The following is a 12080-nucleotide window of genomic DNA, read 5'->3' as shown; positions in this document are numbered from 1 at the left end:
AGGGTTTTCTTCCAAGGTGCTCTGGGTGGACTCAGGCTGCCAACTTTCCTGTTAGGAGCTCAGTGTGCTAACTGTTCATACCACCCAGGGGAGTCCAACTCTTAAATATGAATCCTATTGAAATAAAGGAATTAGCAATCCAAAAACTGACTGGGCAGCAACTAATAACAACAACAACATTCACAGAGAAGAAGAGGCAGCTAGCCACTAGGACTGTGTGTTGCAAGTCAGTGGGAGAGCAGAACATGTGTTTGGCGACCGCGGTTCTGTTCCAGGCCACCTGGAACTGTGCAATGAACAGGATCCTGCCCCATTTTACACCTGCAGAATGCTGCAAGATTAAGAAGGTGTATGAAGGCAAAATGGTGCCCATAGAGCCTGCCATAAATGGAAATTCATCTAATCTTCCACTTCGTTTACACCAAAGAAAATATGAATTATTTCTCACGTTTGGGGAAGTAGCCGCCCTTTCCAAAATGTCTTGGTGAAACTGAGCACAGAAGCAACTGTCAAAGTTCAACTCAGGGTCGATCTCGTACAAGGCTCCGAGCGCCTGTGTAAACTCTTCATAGCCAGAAACAAAAACCCAAACCCATTGCCATCAAGTCAATTGCAACTCACAACAACCCTAGAGCACTGAGCAGAGCTGCCTCATAGGGTTTCCAAGGAGCAGCTGGTGGATTCGAATTGCTGACCTCTTGTTAGCAGCCGAGCTCTTAACCACTGCACCACCAGGGCTCCAAAATCCTCATAAGCTCACAGAAGTCAGGGGAAAAGTGTTACATTTGGAATGAACGACTGGAATTTTCTATGAATACTTGTGGCCTGGTCACAAAGGCTGGATTATGTTTTGCTGTGGAATCTGGAAAAAAGTGAAAACAAAGGAATCAAGTAAAACGAGTCGTCCCAGTAAATGTCAGACCACCAGGAAAGACGGAAGAGTGCATCATCCTGAAGTGTGGGAAATACCGTGGTCTTTTAACTTAAAAAGCAGGTGAGATCTGGAGACATAAACTTGCATAGCTGGTCTTTATTTACGGATGAACTTGAAGAAACGCTGTATCCAGTAAGATCTGTTCAAACAAACACAGGTATTGAAAATGCAACAGCTTTGCATGTTAAATTCCCAGAGAATAAAACACAACCTTACCATTACCCTCCCTTGGGTAAGATTATTGAAACAGTGGCTGAGTTTGCAAGCAGTGGTAGAAAAACTGTTTCCTGTTTCCTGACACAAACCCAAAACCAAACCGGTTGTGTCCAGTAGATTCTGACTCATAGCAACCCTACAGGACAGAGTAGAACTGCCCCATAGAGTTTCCAAGGAACGGCTGGTGGATTCGAACTGCCAAACGTTAGGTTAGCAGCTGAATGCTTAATCACTGCACCACCAATCTCGACTACCTAAGAATGAAATGGACCTTATTTGGACTTTGCGACAAGACTGCAGAGAGAATTCCCCACAGTCACTGCCAAGCTGCTGATGTCTATCAAGTGGGATGAACCTCAGCAGGTTGGTCCACTTTAAGAGCATCTTCAGATTTGTCCTAGATTGCGGTGGCTCAGTGGTAGAATTCTCGCCTTCCATGTGGAAAACCCGGGTTCCATTCCCGGCCAAGGCTCCTCACACACAGCCACCACCTGTCCGTCAGTGGAGGCTTGCTCCTTGCTGGGATGTTGAACAGGTTCCTGCTGGAGCTTCCGGACTAAGGCAGGCCTGGTGTTCTACTTCCAAAAATCACCAGTGAAAAGCCTGTGGATCACAACCAAACACGTGGGTGGTGCAGGATTGGGCACTGTTTCGTTCCATTGTGCAGGGGGGCACCGTAACTGGGGCGGGGTAGGGGGGCTGACTTGACAGCAGCTAACAATAACAACAGCCCATGGGAGGTATAGGGTAGAGAGGAGGAAGGTGGGTCTCATTAGGAGGAGAGCAGATAGGAGTATACAGGAAGGTGGGTACAACTTTTTGTATGAGAGACTGACTTGATTTGTAAATTTCACTTAAAGCACAATAAATAAATTAATTAATTAAAAAAAAAAGAGCGCCCAGGGTATGAACTCCTGCACTGTTCCTCAGACCCCAAGGAACCTAGCAGCTCCGCCTTCTTCTCTCCCCATCTCAGACTCTCGCTATGTTTGCTTTGTGGGTCATGTCCATGGTTTCCAGCTCTGCTTCTCCAGAGGAATCAGAAGGGCGTCAATGCCTTTTTCTCTGGAACTGAAGTCCTGTTGTTAGGTGTTGAGATTTCTTTATAGAGTCTAGATACAAGTCCATTGTCTGACATGTGATTTACAAAGACTTTCTCCCCATATCAAAATTCTTTTTCTTTGTCTATGAGTTGAGATTCACATCACATAAAATTAACCATTTTAAAGTGAACAATTCAGGGGCACTTAGTACACCCACCAGTTGTGCAGCCCTCACCTCTCTCTCCTTCCCAGAAATGTTCATCACCCTAAAAGGAAACCTGTACCCATTTAGCAGTTGCTCCCACCCACCTGTCTCCATCCCGAGTCATCCACGACAGAAAGGTGGTCTCTATGGATTCGCCTAATCTGGACATTTCACATACATAGAACAATTCAATATAGGGTCTTCTGTGTCCGACTTCTTTTCCTTATTGTAATGCTTTAAAGGTCCATCCACATTGCTGTATGTGTCAGGACGTCACCCCTTTTTATGGCTGAATAAGATTTCATTGTGTGAGTATACCACAATTTCTTTATCCATTCATTCATTGAAGGATATTTTGGCTCTTCCAGTTTTGCTTATTGGGAAAGAATCTCTATAATTGTGCACGTTCATATACATTGCGTACCTGACTTCAGTTCTATAGGATACACACCTAAGAGTGGAATTGCTAGGTCGTATGTCACAAACTCTTTTCCAACCACTAAAATATTGGGCCTTTAACCAAACATTTCCACTCATTTCTGCTGAAGGATGTTGGTGCTTTCAGGAGACAAATTTTCAGAGAAAGGCAGGGATCAGATCTAGGACATAGCCAGGCTGCAGGGGCAGGGACTGTGGTGCCTCTCCAACTGACCTTGAGAGCTCAGGGTGGAGGCTGCCTCCTCCCTCTTCTTAGAAGAAGGCAGTGAGACCAGCCCAATGTTCTGGTTCCATAGCCAACCGACTCACCATGAACTCTGAGCTCAGTTTCTCACCTGCAAAATGGGCAGCGAAATCCTGGGATACCTGTTTATATCTCTGGTGCTGGCAAAACTGGATATCCATCTGCAAAAAAAATGAACCAAGACCCATACCTCACACCATGCACAAAAACGAGCTCAAAATGCATCAAAGACCTAAATATAAAATCTAAAATGATAAAGATCATGGAAGAAAAAATAGGGACAATGTTAGGAGCCCTAATACATGGCATAAATAGTGTACAAAACATTATTAAGAATGCAGAAGAAAAACCAGATAACTAAAAAAAAAAAAAAAAACTGGGAGCTCCTAAAAATCAAACAGCTATGCTCATCCAAAGACTTCACCAAAAGAGTAAAAAGACTAACTACACAGACTGGGAAAAAGTTTTTAGCTATGACATTTCTGATCAGCACCTGATCTCTAAAATCTACATGATACTGCAAAAACAACTACAAAAAGACAAATAACCCAATTAAAAAATGGGCAAAAGATATGAACAGACACTTAACTAAAGAAGACGTTCAGGTAGCTAACAGATACATGAGGAAATGCTCATGGTCATTAGCCATTAGAGAAATGCAAATCGAAACTACAATGAGATTCCATCTCACTCCAAGAAGGCTGGCATTAATCCAAAAAACACAAAATAATAAATGTTGGAGAGCTTGTGGAGAGATTGGAACACTTACACACTGCTGGTGGGAATGTAAAATGGGACAACCACTTTGGAAATCGATTTGGTGCTTCCTTAAAAAGCTAGAAATAGAACTACGATATGACCGAGCAACCCACTCCTCAGAATATATCCTAGAGAAATAAGAGCCTTTACACGAACAGATATATGCACACCCATGTTTATTGCAGCACTGTTTACAATAGCAAAAACATGGAAGCCACCAAGGTGCCCATCGATGGATGAATGGATAAATAAATTATGGTATATTCGCACAATGGAATACTATGCATCAATAAAGAACAGTGAGGAATCTATGAAACATTTCATAACATGGAGGAACCTGGAAGGCATTATGCTGAGTGAAATTAGTCAGTTGCAAAAGGACAAATATTGTATAAGACCACTATTACAAGAACTCAAGAAATAGTTTAAACTGAGAAGAAAACATTCTTTTGTGGTTACGAGAAGGGGGAGGGAGGGAGGGTGGGAGAGGGGCATTCACTAATTAGATAGTAGATAGGAACTACTTTAGGTGAAGGAAAAGACAACACACAATACAGGGGAGGTCAGCACAACTGGACTAAACAAAAAGCAAAGAAGTTTCCTGAATAAACTGAATGCTTCGAAGTCCAGCGTAGCAGGGGCAGGGATTTGGGGACCATGATTTCAGGCGATATCTAAGTCAACTGGTATAATAAAATCTAGTAAGAAAACATTCTGCATCCCACTTTGGAGAGTGGCTTCTGGGGTCTTAAACGCTAGCAAGCAGCCATCTAAGATGCATCAGTGAGTCTCAACCCACCTGGATCAAAGGAGAATGAAGAACACCAAGGACACAGGGTAATTACGAGCCCAAGAGACAGAAAGGGCCACATGAACCAGAGGCTACATCATCCTGAGACCCGAAGAACTAGATGGTGCCCGGCTACAACCGATGACTGCCCAGACAGGGAACACAACAGAGAACCCCTGAGGGAGCAGGACAGTAGTGGGATGCAGACCTCAAATTTTCATAAAAAGACCAGACTTAATGGTCTGATTGAGACTAGAAGGACCCCAGAGGTCATGGTCCCCAGACCTTCTGTTGTCCCAAGACAGGACCATGCTCAAAGCCAACTCTGCAGACAGGGATTGGACTGAACTGTAGGATAGAAAATGATACTCGTGAGGAACGAGCTTCTTGGATCAAGTAGACACATGAGACTATGTGGGCAGTTCCTGTCTGGAGGGGAGATGAGAAGGCAGAGGGGGACAGAAGCTGGCTGAATGGACACAGGAACAGAAGGTTGGGAGAAGCAGGAGGCTGTCTCATTAGGGGGAGAGCAATTAGGAGTATATAAAAACCCTTTGCCATCAAGTCGATTCCGACTCATAGCGACCCTGTAGGACAGAGTAGAACTGCCCCATAGGGCTTCCAAGGAGCAGCTGGTGGATTTGAACTGCTGACCTTTTGGTTAGCAGCTGTAACACTTAACCACGTTGCCACCAGGGTATATAAAAGAAAAAAAAAGGTGTATATACATTTTTTTATGAGAGACTGACTTGATTTGTAAACTTTCACGTAAAGCACCCACACACACAAAAGACCAGACTTACTGGTCTGACGAGACTAGCGGAACCCCCAGGACTCTGGCCCTTAGGCACCCTGCTAACTCAGAACTGAAGCCACACCTGGAATTCACCTTTCAGCCAAAGATTAGACAGGCCTATAAAACAAACAACAACTCACGTGAACAAAGTGCTTCTTAGGTCGATCAAGTATATAAGACTAAACGCGCAACACTTAGCCAAAAGCAGACAGGAATGCAGGGAGGGACAGGAAAACTGGATGAATGGGGATGCGGAACCCGGAACAGGAAGAGGGAGAGTGCTGACACATTGTCAGAATTGTAAGCAGTGTCTCGAAACAGTTTGTGCATAAGTTTTTGGATGAGAAACTAATTTGCTCTGTAAACTTTCACTAAACTCATTGCCTTCCAGTAGATTCCGACATATAGCGACCCTATAGGATGGACTAGAGCTACCCCATAGGGTTCCCAAGGAGCACCTGGTAGAATCAAACTGCCAACCTTTTGGTTAGCAGCTGTAGCTTTTAACCACTGTGCCACCAGCGTTTCCAAACTTTCATGTAAAGCACAATTAAAAAAAAGAAAAAGGTGCTGGGAAGAGGGTTGAGCTATTTTTAGATAAATGGAAAGGGAACCCAGAATGTTGACACTTGGATTATACATGTGAACATTACCCACTCTTCATACTGCTGTATACAATAGGGAATTGCTGGCGGTTTTAAAACAAGGGAAGGGAGATCACCTGGAGTGTGGAGAATGTAGAAGTGGGGAGAACGAGTAGGAAGCTCTTCTAGTAATAATTCAGGTAGATAATGATAAAGGCCCTACCAAGGCAATGACAGTAGAATTATTGAGGAAGGGGAGAATTCCAAACATTTCAGGTGTAGAACTAATAGGATTTGGAGACCAACTGGTAGAGAGGCATGGTTGAGATATCTCCAATGATTCTACCTTGAGTAACTGGGTGAATAATGATGCAGTTAAATTACCAGTGTTCAGAAATACAAGAAAAAGGGCGGATTTTATAAGAGAAAATGGTGATTTGTAGTTGGACATTCAGTGGAGATAGACAAAAGACAGCTGGAGATCAAAATTTCTGTAGTACTTTGGAATCAAGCTGCAAGCATGACAGTTGTAGACAGAAGAGAAGAAACTGAGTATGGAAGCATGGTGGCCAGGAGCACTTAAGAACTGGATAAAGGGGTGAGGGTCTGAAGAGAAATCCAAAGGAAGAACCCGATGTCATAAGTGCTGAAAAAGAAAGTCAGGAAGTGAATGATCAAGACTGTGAAATGCTGCTGAAAGGTCCAGTAAGATGCTTGCTGAAAAGAAGCTACTGGGTTTGAGAAGAATTATCAGTGGACAGTAGAGGTAGAAACCAAATCGTTGTTGGTAAAGGAGTGAATAAGGAGCCTCGCTGGCACAGTAGTTAAGTGCTTGGCTGCTAACTTAAAGGTCAGTGGTTTGAACCCACCAGCCACTCCGGAGGAGAAAGATGTGGCAATCTGCTTACATAAAGATTACAGCCTTGAAATTCCTATGGGACGGTCCTACTCTGTCTTACAGGGTCAACATGAGTCAAAATCGATTCGAAGGCAACAGGTTTGATAAGGCATGAATGGCAGTGAGAACATGGGGTCAGCAAATCAAAGCTCTTCTCAAGAAGTTTGGAGGTAAGAAGATGTAGCGCAATAGCTTGAAAGGGAGGCACCGTCCATAAAGGATTTTCATTACCACTATAGTCTTAGCCTAACGTTTTGTATCTAGCCCTGAGGGTACAATGGTTAAGCGCTTGGCTCGGCTCCTAACTGAAAGATTGCTGGTTCATGCCAACCCAGCAGCTCTGTGGGAGAAACACCTGGTAATCTGCTTCCGTAAAGTTTACAGCCTAGAAAACCCTATGGACATCTAAAGCAAAGATGAAAGGGTAAGGGGACACGGAAACCAGATTACTGAAAGTGAAACCTCCAAAAGGGAATTAATGAGAATGTTAAAACACTTGGAAAAATGTAACTAATGTCTATGAACAATTTGTGTAGTAATTATTAAATGGGAACCTAATTTGCTGTGTAAACTTTTACCAAAAACAAAATAAGATATTATTAAACACACACACACACATCCTTGGCAGTTCTGGAGGCCAGAAAGTCCAAAATCTCTTAAGAGGGAGGCAGGAGGGTCAGAGGCAGAGAGCGAGATTGGAGGAAGGGGCCACGAGCCAAGGACCTCACACTACACGCTGGAAAAGGCAAGGAAGCAGGATAGTGTCCGGCTATCATTACTGAGCGTTTTGATCAAGGACCCAACAGGTGGATTCTGATCAAAAAGAGGAAAAGTGTAGAACAGAACTTCTAACTCATACAGAAACCAGACTTACTGGATCCACTGTGACTGGGAGAACCCTTGATCTACCCGTTGCTGTTGAGTTGATTTGATTCCTACTCACAGCGACCCTATAGGACAGAGCCCCCATAGGGCTTCTAAGGCACATACCAACAACAGACACTATGTATTAAATGCAGTAATATACAGGTAGTCCCCGGGTTATGAAGGTCTGACTTATGTACAACTCATAGCTATGAACCAACTCCTGTAAAGCCTATTACATTAAAAATTTGAGGTAATAACAGATGCTACTTTTGATGCACATCAAAACATCATTATTATTATTAATGTATTATTATGTTTTAGTGTATCTGGAAGTATTTCTTTAATTTTTTTTTAGGCATAGAAAGTTATGCTATATACTAAGACAAGCATTTAACTAATTGCCATTAGATACAAACCATACCTAACTGTTTGGACTTAGGTACGAATTCGACTTAAAGACAGATTCAGGAACGGAACTCGTTCGTAATCCAGAGATGCCTGTATCTAAAAGTTAAAATACCCAGTCCATAAGGCTTATCTATTGTTCTTTTCATCTCAATGACATCTGCATTACTGAATGGTACTTGAGCACAAGAGCTGTCAGAAAATCAGCTGAGGCCAATGTAAGAAGGAAAGAATGCTAGGATGGATTTTTCTCCCAACCACATGTGAGATCCAGGTCTAGAAGCCCTGGTTTCCTTGGCCCTTCTGGCTTCAGCTTTGTGAATTCTGTACCAGCTGATCCTTCACTCTTTATTCCTGCCACCACTCATCCCTCTTTCCATCTTACTTGTTGCTGGGCTTACACAGAAAGCAAGTTCTAGGTATACTAATTACCTACAGGGTTTGGAAGCCCTGGTGGTGTAGTGGTTAAGAGCTCTGGCTGCTAACCAAAAAGTTGGCAGTTTAAATCCACCAGGTAGGTGCTCCTTGGAAACTCTATAGGGCAGTTCTACACTGTCTGGTTTTTTTTTTTTTTTTTTTTTTTTTAATGAGGTTTAGTTGACTTTTCATGTTAAAAAAAAAAAAAAAAGCTCAAACCCACTACCATCAATTCAATTCTGACTCATAGTGACCCTATAGGACAGAGTAGAACTTGCACATAGGGTTCCTAAGAAGCTGCTGGTAGATTCAAATTGCTGGCCTTTTGTCTAGCAGCCAAGTTCTTAACCACTGTGCTACCAGGGCTCCATGCCTAAGAGGTTTTAATTTGGGGGATTTAGCTTTGCCAAGCCATGCATTTTCTCTCAAATTGCTGGGTTAGAGGCTGGTCTTTGTTCCCAAGTTAAGACTAAGCTTACAGGAAACCAAGTAAAATGACTCATTCTGGAATCACTCTTACTGCATAGGGAAATGCTTCCTCAACGAAATCTAGGGGAGTCTGTTGTTAAGTTGGTTTCCTCTAAATTCCATAGAGGACAATATATTGTATTTTTTGCAAACAACTTACACATGAAAATAACGTGTGGGAATGATGAAATAAAGTAGAACTGTTCTGGCCTAGTAGGCCCATGTATATACCTCATTTACCCATCCCCCCATAAACACAATCCATGACTTCTGAAGGAAGAATTCCCAGAAGGTTTTACTGTTGAGGTGACATGTTACCTGAATGTGAGGGAAGGAGCTGAGTCAAGGATTCCCCAGACTCTCTTGCAGCTAGAGTTGTGAATCTAACTGACTGCAATAGGATATCAGGAGAACAAAAGTGATGAGGCCATCTTCTTGCTGCTGCTGGATTTTACTCAGCTGCAAAGTCAGAAACATGGGGTCTTTACACAATAGGGATCCAGAGTCCAGTCTTCATCTTTATGGTTGTTCAGAGATAGTTTCAACAGTGCTAGCTTCCTGATCACTGAATCATAGCTACTCTGGTAATTTCTTGAACTCAGCTATGTCCTGAGTAGGCAGAGTAAGGTAGATGTTCCTTTGGCTGGTCAGTTTTGCCTGGCTCTGGCAGTCATTCAAGCAGGACTTGAAGATCATCTACATGCTAAGACTCTTGGTTTTGTATCTGCAGACTGGACCCCTCTCCTGAACTCTAATTCTCATATACACATCTGTGCATTCTGCATGTCACTTGGATGTCCGCTGTTGTTGGGTGTCATCAAGTCGATTCTGACTATAGCAAACCTATGTAACAGAAGAGAATAACCCCGTAGGGTTTTCTTGACTATAATCTTTGTGAAGGAGATCTCCAGGTCTTTCTCCCACAGAGCTGTTGGGTGGGTTCAAACAGCCAAGCTTTCCATTGGCAGTCATTCGTTTAATGGTTCCTGGGATGTCCATTGTTGTTAGGTGCCATAGAGTCAGTTTCAACTCATATCAACCCCATATACAACAGAACCGAAACACTGCCCAGTCCTGCACCATCCTCACAATGCTTGCTCTATTTGAGCCCATTGCTGCAGCCACTGTGTCAATCCATCTCATTGAGGGTCTTCCTCTTTTTTGCTGACCCTCTACTTTACCAAGCATGATGTCTTTCTCCAGGGACTGGTCCCTCCTGATAACATGTCCAAAGTATATGAGACAGGGTCTCGCCATCCTTGCTTCTAAGGAGCATTCTGACTGTACTTCTTCCAAAACAGATCTGTTCGTTCTTATTCAGTATTCTTCACCAACACCATAACTGAAAGGCATCAATTCTTCTTTGTCTTCCTTATTCATTGTCCAGCTTTCGCATGCACATGAGGCGATTGAAAACACCACAGTTTGGGTCAGGAACACCTTAGCCCTTAAAGTGACATCTTTGCTTTTTAACACTTTTAAGAAACATTTTGCAGCAAATTTGCCCAATGCAATGCATCCATTGGTTTCTTGACTGCTACATCCATGAGTGTTGATTGTGGATCTAAGTAAAACGAAATCCTTGACGACTTCAATCTTTTCTCCATTTATCATGATATTGCTCATTGATTCAGTTGTGGGGATTTTTGTTTTCTTTGTGTTGAGGTGTAATCCATACTGAAGGCTGGAGTCTTTGATTTTTATCAATAAGTGCTTGAAGTCCTCTTCACTTTCAGCAAGGAAGGTTGTGTCATCTGCATAGCGCAGACTGTTAATGAGTCTTTCTCCAATGCCAATGCTAATGCCCCTGTTCTTCTTCATATAGTCCAGCTTCTCAGATTATTTGCTCAGCATAGATTGAATAGGTATGGTGAAAGGATACAACCCTGATGCACACCTTTCCTGACTTTAAACCACGCAGTATTTCTTTGTTTTGTTTGAAAGACTGCCTTTTGGTCTAAGTATAGGCTCCCCATGAGCACAATTAAGTGTTCTAGAATTCCCTTTCTTCGCAATGTTATCCATAATTTGCTATGATCCACACAGCCGAACGTCTTTGCATGGTCAATAAAACATAGGTAAACATCTTTCTGGTGTTCTCTGCTTTCGGCCAGGATCCATCTGACATCGCCAGTGATAGCCCTTATTCCACGTCCTCTTCTGAAATCAGCTTGAATTTCTGGCCGTTCCCCGTGGCTGCACTACCGTAACTGCTTTTGAATGACCTTCAGCAAAATTTTACTTGTGTGTGATATTAAAGATATTGTTCGATAATTTCTGCATTCTGTTGGATCTCCTTTCTTTGGAATGGGTACAAGTATAAATCTCTCCCAGTCGGTTGGCCAGATAGCTGTCTTCCAAGTTTCTTGGCATAGATGAATGAGCACCTCCAGGGCTGCATCCATTGTTGAAACATCTCAGTGGGTATTCCATCAATTCCTGGAGCCTTGTTTTTCACCAATGTCTTCAGTGCAGCTTGGACCTCTTCCTTCAGTACCATCGGTGCTTGATCATATGCTACCTCCTAAAATGGTGAATGTCGACCAATTCTTTTTGGTATAGTGACTCTGTATATTCCTTCCATCTTATTTTGATGCTTCCTGCATCAGTTAATATTTTCCCTGTAGAATCCTTTGGTATTGCAACTCCAGACTTGAATTTTTTCTTCAGTTCTTTCAGCTTGAGAAATGTCAAGTGTGTTCTTCCCTTTTTGTTTTCTATCCCCAGATCTTTGCGTATGTCATTCTAATACTTTACTTTGTCTTTTCGAGCTGCCCTTTAATATCTGTCCAGCTCTTTTACCTCATCATTTCTTCCTTTCACTTTAGCTATTCTGCTTTCAAGAGTAACTTTCAGGGTTTCTTCAAACATCCATTTTGGTTTTCTCTTTTTTTCCTGTCTTTTTAATGACCTCTTGCTTTCTTCGTGTATGATGTCTTTGATGTCATTCCACAACTCATCTGTTCTTCGGTCATTAGCGTTCAACGCATCAAATCTATTCTTGAGATGGTCACTA

At 42.6% G+C, this 12080-nt stretch overlaps 1 pseudogene; it reads left to right on the top strand.

The window, feature by feature from the left end:
- Positions 1 to 12080, top strand: part of LOC126080700 (phosphatidylinositol 4,5-bisphosphate 3-kinase catalytic subunit beta isoform-like) — a 66069-nt pseudogene that overhangs the window by 1084 nt on the left and 52905 nt on the right.

Source organism: Elephas maximus, chromosome 7 (genome assembly GCF_024166365.1).
Source record: "Elephas maximus indicus isolate mEleMax1 chromosome 7, mEleMax1 primary haplotype, whole genome shotgun sequence".
Lineage (NCBI taxonomy): Eukaryota > Metazoa > Chordata > Mammalia > Proboscidea > Elephantidae > Elephas > Elephas maximus.
Note: the sequence above shows the minus strand (reverse complement) of the source record. Positions and strands in the feature narration are given on the sequence as shown.